Here is a 13,170-nt window from a genome sequence, read left to right on the forward strand (position 1 = left end):
CTTTCTTTAACTCACTCAGTACGGCCAGTCCTCTTTTTTCCTCAACACAGACCCCTTGGATGTCCAGTGGGTGTCTGAATGACCCAATCTTTAGCTTCCGTCGTAAGAATTGTGGTATTCTTTGTCAACATTCACCTCTTCAGAATAAGAGCCTTCCTCTAGCAATATTTTGATGATGGTAATTGGGGTGTAACGCTGTTAACGTTGTCTCTTTCGCCGTTCGTATGGAGAGAGTTAACTCTTCCATTTCCCAGTATACTCAAAGTGATTTAATCTTCTTTAAACTCGTTTTCTTTGTCCAGTATAATTATTTGCAGTGATTTCACATTTTTTTTAACCTTTTATTGTGCAGTACAGTTGTAGTGGAATCATTCTTCTTATTTCATTCAATTCCCAGTATAATTTATTGACTGTTTACTTCTTTCTCATTGCCCAGCTATGGAATTTTGAGTTGCTGTTACCTGCATGTGTTTTTGACTATTTCATCTGCAAAGTGCTTTCTTTCTGATCAGGGATGACACAGGATTTGGGGCACACTTTGTCTGAAAGTTTTGACAGTTCCCACACTAAAAGGAGGAAGATTTTCAGCAGGAGATTTGTCTTCACATTTGTTGTTCTTTTAGGGAAACCCTCAGATCCCTTGACCCACCCAGCATGATTCCCAGTCTGGACCGTTATTTTTAGAAGAGGAACATCCAGCATCAGACAGAACGTGTCCAAGTTACAGTTTTTATTCAACTTTAACTCATTCGGGACGACAAGTTTTCTCCCTTGCTTTTCCCCACAGACGGCCCATTTGTAAGGGTTTGGAAAAAAATTACAAAAAATACAAAATACAGAGTATGAAAATGAAACTTTGAAAAGGGTTTGGAAAAAAATTACAAAAAATACAAAATACAGAGTATGAAAATGAAACTTTGAGAACTGGTTTATTACATTTTGAGCTATTACAACAACAAAAAAATCAAATTTCTCATCTTATTTTTACAGTTTTGCCATATGTAGAAAATAATGCCAATTTTTCACCCCGAATCACCATACCCATGCTCGCTTTCTGCATTAAATTCACTTTCTTCTTCGTCATCATCCGCCTCTTCAATGTCCAACCCTTCAGTTTGTAGTATTTCAAGTACTTCGGCAACACTAAAACGTTGCCGTTGCTGCCTTGTTCGCTCCACAACATTTTGAGAAGAGCCCACTTTGCTAACAGGCTGGCACGCGAGCAGACGACTGGTCAGTGACTTTGTCAGCATGTGTGTGAGACGGGCCACACATGGCAGGCTGGCCAATCATACCATTCGATTGTGGAGTGACCCAGAATAGCGCACTCTGCTTGGCTAATCACAAAATCACGTGTACAGTGCATGGTGGATTTTTATTATTTCTGGAAAATGCTATTCCATTCCGTCGTCTGAAACCGAATACATTTTATGTAGGAATGCTCACGCATTCCTTCGTTCGGAGAGAGTTAAGGAAGGACTTGGCCATCCACTTGCTGGAAGTCGGTTGACTATTACTTTCATCAGTATGGGACACAGCAGGCAGTGCTTTGTGTGTGTGTCATCTCAACAGGCGTGGCTAAATACCATTGCATTGCAGGGCAGGGTCTCTTGCAGTGGGTGGTCTGAGGGTGACTTAACATTGATGGTTCCCTGTGGACTGTTAGCTCTTGGGCTGCAGGAATCAGAGGCAGGGTGTGGCTGCTGATGGTGGATTCAGGTTGAAGTGTACAGGAATAATGCCATAGACAAACGAAAAAACAAAACAAAATATTGCCTTCTTACAAAATTCAGAAGTGCTTCTCTGTTTTTTCTGACAATGCCTTCTTGCTGTATTCAAAAATGATTTCTTGACGTTTTGATCAACGATGCCTTCTTCGGTAATTACATAAGTTCATTTGAGAAGTAGTGCCTTGATATGGTATCGAGATTTTTTTTTTTTTTTTTAAATATATATATGAAAAGAAGCAGTGCCTTCTCTTAGCATTATGGAGTAGAACATTTGCGCTGCTGATTTACATTTGTTGTGTGGGGCTGTACTGATTGCTTTATGGTACTTTTCCTCTGTGTTGATTAATTGAATTGATGTGTAAGATGACTTTTTAAATAAATTTGCTGCTAATCATTCAGAATAACTGAGAACATTGATATAGTAACTGCTGCATGCCGATACATGTTTTGCCATATCGCTGCTTTTTAAGTCATTCCCTCATCTTTGCTTTGATGTTTTGAAAAATATATTTATTTCGCCTTGCTCATTTACTCCATTTCCCTTGCTTTGTTTAAGAAGTGAGGAGAGAGTGGGAAAGACTGGGCACAGAATGAGGAGTTGTGTGTGTGTGTGTGTGTGTGTGCCTGTGTGTGTGCGTGCTTGTATTTCCTCTGACATAAACAGCATCAGATGTCAGTTGTTGTTTTGTTTTTTTTTCGTTTTTTTTTGTTTGTTTCTGTTTTACTTCCAGGTAAAAGGTGATTTATAGACGGACTTCACCACAGTGTGCATCTGCAGTTCACTCTTGGTTTTCAGCATTGACCTCAGCCAGTCTGTGTTGTTTTGTATTGTGGCACTGTTTTGTCGAAACAGATTTCTCTGTGTGAAATTCGGGTTGCTGTCCACCAGGAGAGTGCGTCACCACAATGCAGCACCACTTTTTTTTTTCTTTTTCTTTTTTTTTTTTTTTTCCATTTGAGGTCATCGCATTATTCTTCTCATGGTAAACTTGGTATAGAAAATGTCGTTGATAAATAAAGTGACAGTACTAAAATTATATGGAATAGATAGCAGAAACATTTGCCATGACAAATTTGTTCACTGTATTTCACCTCTGGCATTAGGCATGGGTGAGAACATTGTTTCCTTGATATATGGGTTTCCATATTGGTATTTTTATCTCTTTTTTTTTTTTTTTTGCTTCAGTATTGATATGCACGCTTTGGTTGAATGGCCCTGGCCATGATCCCAGCTGCACAATATTCAGTATTACAGTCATTTCCATCCATGCACTATTATAACAGGAAAACATATATATATATATATATGTATGATAGTCAGTCGTGTCCGACTATGACCATCAGAACAGTAGAGGAGGCAACTGCTGTTCCGACTATTTGGACTAGAATTTGATTATAGTCTTGCCCAAGTTACATCCCCACTCTCTCAGCCAAGAGGGTTTTATGACAGTCGGCGTTGGGATGGTTCCCAAAGGCCAACCAGCCCACAAGGCTGCAGCACTAAGAGCCAGTGCAATTTTTCCTCCTAGTTTGAGAGTCATAATCTTTCACAAAAGACTAAGCTGTAAATGATTTCCCATTGACTGGAGAAACCATTGATAATACAACTCTCATTTTGCTGTTGGCCCAAATGTAAACTTATATCAATCTGATAAGTGCACCACTTGTGGGTTTAGCTATAGACTTCAACAAACTGTCTCCTGTGAACCAAGGACAGCATTTATATATATTTGTTGAAGTCTGTGGCTAAACCCACAAGTGGTGCACCAGTCTAGAGCTGCCCGTCCACCTCTGAAGTGAGAGAATCTGAATACCGCACTCACCAGTATTTTTCTCCACCACCACTAGACCTTTAGTGGTGGTCTGAACGCTAGTGGTTCAGATGAGACAATAAACTGAGGTCCCATATGCAGAATACACTTAGCAGACATGAAAGAACCTGTGGCATCGGAAAGGTTGTCCCTGCCGAAAAATCTGATTTCTTAGGAAAGCAAAAAGACTTTTGCAGGCAGAGAAAAAAGAAAATAATGAAAAAGGATGATGCAACACTGTGGCCACACTCTGCAAGGGAAGGGCAGTCCTAATGTTACACAGGGAAAGGTGTTGTGACAAAGAGTTATACAGTACAATGCAATAGAATACAATACATTATGATACAACACAATACAATACAATACAATACAACACAATACAATACAAATCCTGTGCGTGGATCACAGGAGAGAGGGATGATTGAAGTCTGCCACCACAATCACATTGTATGGTGTTTGCTTTGCGTCAAACTGCAGGGTTCTCACAGTTATGGAAGTATGGAAAAATCTAGGGGGGGTGGGGGGGGGGGTGAACAAACATAAAGCAGGAAGACTATTTCCAGGGCTGGAAAAGTCTCGGAAATAAATGTTTTACCCCTGCAAGTTCAGGAAAATTCTTGGATTTATCATACCTTTCTCCACACTACAGTAATAAATAAGATTTTGCTCACGCAATACAAAGAAGAAAAAAAAAACAAAGGCAATGGAAGTGGTGAAAATTAGATACAGATCCTTTAAAAAAAAAAAAATGTCTAATGATTTTATTTTCAGCAACAGTATTTAAACAAATTCCAATGTATTAAACTTTTCATATGTTATCACCCTTGAAAAATACATTGATAGTAAATGTTAAACCAAGCTGAATTGCCTTTCAGTCAGAACAAAAAAAAATGATCACTGCTAGTTTTGATGGATGTGTGGTAATTCTGTAGTGTATAGTGTGTGTGTGTGTGTGATTTTGTTTTTTGGATCTTGGAAAGTATAAGCAGGGTTTCGGGGGTTGGGGGGTGGGGGAGGTATGGAATTTTTTTGGTCAGACTTGTGGGAACCTGACTCGAAAAGTTTCTTAACGGAAAACTTTTGTATTGTCGTTGCACCGTCAGACTGTTATGCGTATCCGTGTCGTCTATATCAACAAAGCATTGTGCTTGGGTTGGGGAGTATATCCATTTTATATGGGTTTCTATATTATTATTCTGCATTTTAATGATTTTTATTTTGTTTTCTGTGTTTCATTTTGAACTGGTGATAAGCACTTTGGTTTGAAGTGACCTTTGGACACTGGTCACAAACATTTCAGTATTACAAAAATCATGTAGTCACTCCCACCCATGCACTGTGTCTTATGGGATGAAGGACATTTTACTTTTTGTGTTCAAGTTCTTGTGTTGTTTTGGGTTTGTTTTTTTTCTTTCCTTTTTTTGTTTTTTTTTTTTGTTTGTTTGTTTGTTATTTTTTACACTCAAAAATTCACATCAAACATGAAAATCCACTTTAAACACCATTGAAAGGAAGACTATTGTTCTGACATAAGACATTTTCTTGTGATTTGTTTCATTCATATTTCACTTTTTATTTTATTTTATTTGAGTTTAAAACACTGGGTTTTTTTTTTATAATAATGCAATTTGATGGCATATTGGCGGCATACTGTGCTTAATTAACTGATATTATACCATGCTTAGATACAAATGAATGTGTTCTTTTCCACTGTACTACTCACAGGGGTGGGAATTGATGATGGAATGTGTGCAAGAAAGATGTCGGGTGGAGAGTTTTGAAAAAGTTTTGCGTTTGTACAGAAAGTGACTTACATGTGCGTAACGATATGTTCTTGGTGTGCAGAAAATGGCGACGGACTAGTCAAGTTGAAGATGATCGGTTTATTTTAGTTTTGATATATGTTGACGGCTTTTCTTCTCTTTTTTTTTTAATTATATATTATGCTTCGTAGCATGTGCTGAATTCATATCAAAACAAAAACAAAAAATCTTGAAGAGCAGAGTAAACAAAAACACTTTTGTGTTCTGAAATCCATGTAGGTGTTTGTGTTTTTTGAAATTTTGGTGTGGATGTTTGTGGTGAGTGTGTGTATGTGTGTGATTGTGCGTGTGTATGGGTTTGTCCATGTGTATCTGTGTTTGTGTGTTTGTTTGTGTGTACATGTATGCTTTTGTATACTTGTCTGTACATTATGTGTTTGTGTGTGTGCTTCGTCTGAGAGAGACAGAGGAAGTCTATACTTTGTGAATGTCTCAGTGTGTGTATGCAAAACAGAAAACAACAAACAAAACAAATAACAAAAAAAAAAAAAAAAAAAAAATCTGTGAGAGTGTGAGAGGCAATATCATGTCTGCACGTGTTTAGCATGTGTTAGTTTTGGTTGGCATGTGTATGATGTCACATATACTTGTACCTTTTTTATGTGGTTGCGTCATTCTGCACGTTTGTGTCTGATCCACATTTGTGGCTTGATGTACGATACTGTTGGTTTTGATTGCAAGATTCTGTCACACTGAGCCTCCTCATCCAAAACAATTATTCCCAGTGATGTTGTTGAAGTGACAGAGCTACACCTGGTGGACTCATGAGGAAAGCATTGGGAAGACAGCCTATTGGTGGATGACGTCATGGGTAATTTAAGAGTCATCTGTTCCTTGCTTCATTCATCAACTTGTCAAGCTCATGCATTTGCACTAGTGCTGACCGAGATGCGCGCGCGCACACACACACACTCACACACACACACACACACACACACATAGAAAAGAGAGATTTACCATTGTTTCATTCCAGTCAATTATTCCATTGAAGGCATGAGAAACAGCATGTTCCTTGACAAAAACTGTACACGTTTGAAGCGCAGTGTTTGATGTTAACCCCTTGCCTTCTGAACCTGGGTGAAATGAGATCTGTGTGCTGTCAGTCTGAATAACAACTACTTCTTATGTACGTCAAAGTGTCATAGATGATAGTTATAATAATGAATAATAATAGTAATAATATGTTAATTTATATAGTGCCTAATCAAATCAGTTTGCTCTAAGAGCTTCACATTACAACAGTTTCAATTAAGATGAGAAAATCCATCACATGCTGGTTGGTCCATTAAGAGCAATCTCTCTCTCTTTCTCTCTCATTTTACTAACACCATGCTAGTGCCTGTGTGCGTGCGTGTGTGTGTGTGTGTGTGTGTGGTTGTTGTTTTGTTTTGATTTATGTATATTTTTTCCTCTGTTATGTATCTCTACTAACACCATGCTTTCATTTTATTAAATATTGTGTAGTGTAGACCCTATTCAGGGCGGGGACTGGATGTAAAAAAAGCACACCAGTGCTTATCTATTATCCTCGAAATAAAGAATTTGTCTTGTCTTGTCTTGTCTCTTGTCATACATGCAGACATATATAAATGTCTTCACACATATATGAATATGAAAATACAATAATATTGATAATGATGATATTGCTGAACTGAAGTAACCCAACTCGCAAGAGGAAGAAAATCATATACGCAATGATGACCGACATCCTGACCTGTCAACTCCATTCTGTCACAGTGAGATAACAGTCTTCACTGAGCAGCAGGTACATTTGCCAGCAGCTGTCAAGGGGGTAGGACTGTAAGCATGCTTGTGCATCTGGTCCAATGTATATGGCTGTAGTGTTCAGTGTTCTCTGTGATGTCGCCTGCAGTGGAATGCTTGCTTGTGGGGTTTTTTTGGGAGGGGAAGGGGGTTTTTTTGGGTTTTTTTTTTTGTTTGTTTGTTTTCTGCCCCATCAACTGCACCATTTTCAGTTGCATCTCCCCCACGCCACTCATTACGAGTCTGCCATACATGGCCACACCTGGGTTCATCCGTCGCAGTCCCAGTGACAGCAGTCCACAGAGAACCAGTGATGTCTAAGTAGACAGGAGGCCACACACCAGAGGAGACCCTGCACTGCCGTTGAGTCACTTTGATGGTGTTCAGTAGTGCCTGTTCTGATTTGATGTTCAAAGGACACCACCTACTAAGCCTCCTTACTGAGAATGATAATAGTTTAGTTGTTGAGCCTGTGACTAAGCGCGTTGGGTTACGCTGCTGGTCAGGCATCTGCTTGGCAGATGTGGTGTAGCATATATGGATTTGTCCGAACGCAGTGATGCCTCCTTGAGCTACTGATACTGAAACTGAGCCTGTGAGTGAGCATCCCCCACCCCCATCCCAATTACGACCACCATGTCCCTCCAATGACAGTCCCCCATGAATCTGACAACTCACTTGCTTCTTCACTGCTCTCCTCTTCCCAGTCCATTTTTCACAACAACAAAAAAAATGTTTGAAAATTTTATACTTGCAAGCACTAGTTCTAGCTCACATTACATGCATGGATGCCCGCACCTGTGTCCACGTGCGCTAACACACACACTTACCACACACACACACTCACCACACACACGCACACACACACACACACACGCCTCTTACTCTCCTTTTTCTTTTTCTCAGTGTCTGCACAGGAGAAGAAAAAAAAGAAATGTGTTTAAACTCATAACCTCCTATCACTGATCCACTTTGCTGTAACCATTTTTAGCATGATAGCTGATCATGCATGTGTGTATGTTACGTGTGCATGCATTTATGTGTCAGATTTCAGAAATGATTGATGTGAGTAATTAAGGTACGTAAAATTAATATGACAGCAGATTGTAAGGAGAATGCCATCATTATAACAGCGTGTGAACTGAATGCAAGCACCAAACATAATCATGAAAGCAGATATAATTGTGAACAACACTAACAGCATGTGAATTGAATGTTTCACCAAAGTAGTTGAACATAGCAACTCTAGATCTTGCCAGTATGGAGTAAACTATGAGACTGAAACAAACAAAAAAGTATTGGAATGGTTAGTATTTTGTCTTGCAGTGAAACTGCATGAAGCCTATCTTATGTGTGATTTGTAAGGCAAATTGAAACAAGAGAACTGGAATGGTTAGAATTTGTCTAACTGCGAAACTATACAATGTATAAGATGTGTGATTTAAATAAGATAGCCTATTTTGAAACAAAATGTTTAGGATTTAAACTCTTAACAGCTGCATACTGCTCTTGGTTTCAGAGACGACTGAGACAGAGTAAGAATAGAACTATGAAACATTTCAGTGGATGAAAACTTGTGTGACTATGTTATGTGGATTCTGTAGGGCCCATAGAATCTGAAGACACGGACTGATACAACGCAGACGGCGCCCTTCCGCTTCCTTCGTGTCGTCATTAACTGCGTGGTGATGTCATCCATGAATGACGTCATATCTGCTGACGTCGTCAAGCGCTACACAGGAATGATTGACAACATCGCAGTGTGACGCGGGTGTAACTGACGACACACGTTGTGTGTGTGTGTGCGTGTGTGTGTGTGTGTGTGTGTGTTGGATGGGTTTACATTATTTGTTTTTATTCTACTGATCTTTCTTTCGTTTTTATTTTTGGTATTTGTTTGTCTGTTTGTTTATTCCGTAACGCTTGATTTTACTCGAGTGCTGTGCCTCAATTCTCAGAATCCATGAGTCTTCCATCATACGTAGAAACATTTTGTTTGCAGTCTGTGTCTGTGTGCACGTGTGTGTGCATGCGTGTTTTTTGCGTATGTGAGTCTGTTCGCGTGTGTGTATCTTTGTATGGCTGTGTGTGCGTACACATGTGTGTATCGTGTACATGTCTGCGTGCATCTCTCTCTCTCCCTCTGTTTTCATTTCATTTTCCAAAGCTGAACGTCGACTCTGATTATTTTATTTAGAAATTAACTACCAAAAAAGACTTGGATGAAAAATACGATCGTTTGTGTTAGGCCTGATCGACCTGACCGTTAACTGTATGTTGGAAAGGGGAAAGGAACACAAAAATCTCCACAGCTGGGGCAGATTACAAAACTATATAGCTCACTGCTCCCAATACCTCGACTTACCTTCTTCTTCTTCTTCTGCGTTCGTGTGCTGCTACTCCCACGTTCACTCGTATGTACACGAATGGGCTTTTACGTGTATGACCGTTTTTACCCTGCGCTGTAGCAGCAGCCATACTCCGCTTTCGGGGGGTGTATGCTGGGTATGTTGTTTCCATAACCCACCGAACGCTGACACGGATTACAGGATCTTTAACGTGCGTATTTGATGTTCTGCTTGCGTGTACACACGAAGGGGGTTCAGGCACTGGCAGGTCTGCACATATGTTGACTTGGGAGATCGTAAAATTCTCCACCCTTTACCCACCAGGTGCCGTCACCGAGATTCGAACCCGGGTCCCTCAGATTGAAAGTCCAACGCTTTAACCACTCGGCTATTGCGCCCGTCGACTTACCTTCGATCCATAACCTTCAAGACGCTCCATCATCTGCCAAGACAGAGAGTCCGTGAGCCCGCTTTTGCCCTTATACCCAAGTTTGACTAGAAAATCAAACTGAGTCTTGTCATTCGGATGAGACGATAAACCGATCGAGGTCGATCCCGTGTGCCGCACGCACTTGTTCCACTGAAAAAGAACCCATGGCAACGAGAGTGGAATTGTCCCCTGGCAAAATTCTGCTGCAGAAATCCACTCTGATATGTAAAAAAAAAAATATATATATATATATATATGCACTCAATGCCTAAGCGCGTTGGGTAATGCTGCTGGTCAGGCAACTGCCTAGCAGATATATATAATGGTGCAGCGTATATGGATTTGTCCGAATGCAGTGACGCCTCCTTGAGAAACTGAAACTGATCTACCCCCCTGCAGTATCTCCCCGATCGGCTGCTGATTCCAAAGTGCTGACAACCCCAGGAAGAAACAAAAAATGCTGAGGTCAGCGATCTCACTTTCTCCTTGCCGTCTTGGCCCAGTTTCTATGAAAGCTTCTCCGAAGGCCTTCAACATCAGCCACGACACATGGGAGCTGAATGCAATGGACAGACCAAAGTGGCGTTCAGCTGTCCACAAAGGCGCCAAATCCTGTGAGGCCAACAGAATCGCTGCAGCAGAGCAACGCAGACAGGCCAGGAAAAGCAGTGCCAGCAAGTCCCCGACAGCCGCCACCATCTCCTGTCCACACTGCGTCAGAACCTTCCGGGCGCGGATTGGCCTGACCAGTCATCTGCGCACCCACAGAGCCCAACCCACCCACCCCCAGGATGACTAGATGGTCCTCGTCGATCCCGACGGACGAACCACACATGAAGTATGGAACGAACTAGTTGCCCGGCCTTCTCTGCACGTCACCTGGATTCCCCAGTTTGGTTTAAAAAGTCTCTCGGTGTGTGTTTTGTTTTGTTTATTTTATTTTATTTTTCATTTTATTTTATCTAATTAATTAATTTATTTATTTTCATTTATTTTATTTTATCTTATTTATATATTTTTTCTTTCTCAAGGCCTGGCTAAGCGCGTTGGGTTATGCTGCTGGTCAGGCATCTGCTTAATTGGTAGATGTGGTGTAGCATATAATTATGGATTTGTCCGAACGCAGTGACGCCTCCTTGAGCTACTGATACTGATACTGATCTCAAAACACATCTCTTTGGTTCTGCCTACCGTCTTATTGAATAATGTGCTTCTTGGACATTTGTTGGTTCTCTCTCACTCTTTCTCTCTCTGTGTGTGTGTGTGTGTGTGTGTGTGTGTGAGAGAGAGAGAGAGAGAGCGCGTGTATGTGTATGTTTGTACACGTTATTGTTTGTGGACAGTATGTCATGCATGAATGCATTTGTGTATGTATAACTTTTATTGTAACGCCACGCGCTTCCATTTAGCCCTGTATGGGAGATGGTAGTTCTAGTCGTGTTCAACATAACGTCTTTCTAATCTATGTGATATTCGGCGGTTGGCCAACAGAAGAAAAAAAAAAAGTGGTGGAAATGTCGAGGGGACGCGCGTACGTGTGGGGAGGGGGGTTGGGAAGTTGGGGGGGGGGGGTGCAACTGTGTTAAAGAGTGTCGATGCGCGTGTGCGTAGTGTGGGAAGTATGTATTTGTGTTTGTAAATATCTGGGTTCGGGGGTGTGCATGCGTGTTACATGTGCGTGTGTGTGTGTGTGTGTGTGTGTGCGGAAGAATCGAAGGGACGGGAAGGGGAGGGACGTGGACGCTCGCGGAGCTGTACGTAGGCCTTCTTACTTCATGATGTGGATGTGTGCGCAGTTTGTGTTCAACAAAGCAATAATATCTCTCTCAAGTTCTCTTGTGCTCAGCATGCTTATGCAAATATTTCTCTTGTTTTGACGATTGATAAACTTATGCCAGTTAACATCCATGATGATGTATAGTTACAGCTAGCAGTTCAGGTTAGCATGCATGTTTATTGATTTTTTAAAAAGTCAATCTATTATTATTATTATTATTTTTATCATTATTGGTCTGGGTGTCAGTCAGTCTTGGCCATAATAAAGTGATACAAATAAAACTTGTGTTGCGTGGATTCACTGTCGCTGAAACGTCTGCACTGTGTCCCTGACTGAATCTATCTCTGTGTTCTGTCATTCAGTCACTCTGTCACACACACACTCTCTCTCTCTCTCTCTCTCTCTCTCTCTATCTCTCTCTCTCTCTCTCTCTCTCTCTCTCTCTCTCTCTCTGTATAGATAGATATATATATATATATATATATATATATATATAATGTACACACACACACACACACACACACACACACACACACAATGTAGTTTATTCAAACATTCGGGAAATATTTGTTGGACACAATTTTTAAGCCTGTAGAGCAGCAGAAAATGATAAACAAAGTTTATAACGTATTTGGGGAGAAAAAAAAAACGTCTCAAGAGAATCTTATTAACAGGAAAAAGACAAACCACATGGCAACATGGTCATTGCACAAGTTAAAAGGCAATGCTGGCCCTCCTGTGATAATGATATATCCGATCATAAAGATATTAATGAAAGAATTTTCGTTCAATGGAGAGAAAGTCAGTAGAACCATTTGTTGAAATGTTCTCAGAGTAATACGCTTGGAAGGTCTATCACAAACAGAAAAACACAGAACCGAAAAACACATTATACAAAACCAAGTCCTGATAACACTCAATACAACAATACTCCACTCACACTCAGTGAGGATGAGGACGCATTGTTATCCTTCCCGAGAAAAAAAATAACAAAAAAACAAACAAAACAGAAAAAAAAACCCGTAGGAATTGATCGACGCAGTCTCAAATGATATTAGTGCTGGCATTTACCAGAACATTTTGTTGTTTTTATTACTTAAGCTTTTTCGAAAGCGCTGGGTTGAGGTATATATGCCAGCACAATGGAAACAGTCCCAGTATTGTAATAATTATCAGTTCATAAACAAGGAAAATGCAAATCAATGAAGAATATTGGTTACAAACCAAGTGCACTAAATCAAATCGCGGTAAACTGATGGACAGAATATATATATTTTGAGAAGGCTGGTGTAGGCCTGTACTGTGTGCCGCAGAATGATGAAGATGCTCATCTACTATGCCCGTGAGAGTTTTGATTGATTGATGTGGATACTTATATAGCGCCTATCCTCTAAGCGCTTTACATACACGGCGACATTTGCACCACAGGCTGCCTACCTGGGTAGAGCCGACTGACGGCTGCCACTGGGCGCTCATCATTCGTTTCC

This window comes from Babylonia areolata, chromosome 28, assembly GCF_041734735.1.
Source record: "Babylonia areolata isolate BAREFJ2019XMU chromosome 28, ASM4173473v1, whole genome shotgun sequence".
Lineage (NCBI taxonomy): Eukaryota > Metazoa > Mollusca > Gastropoda > Neogastropoda > Buccinidae > Babylonia > Babylonia areolata.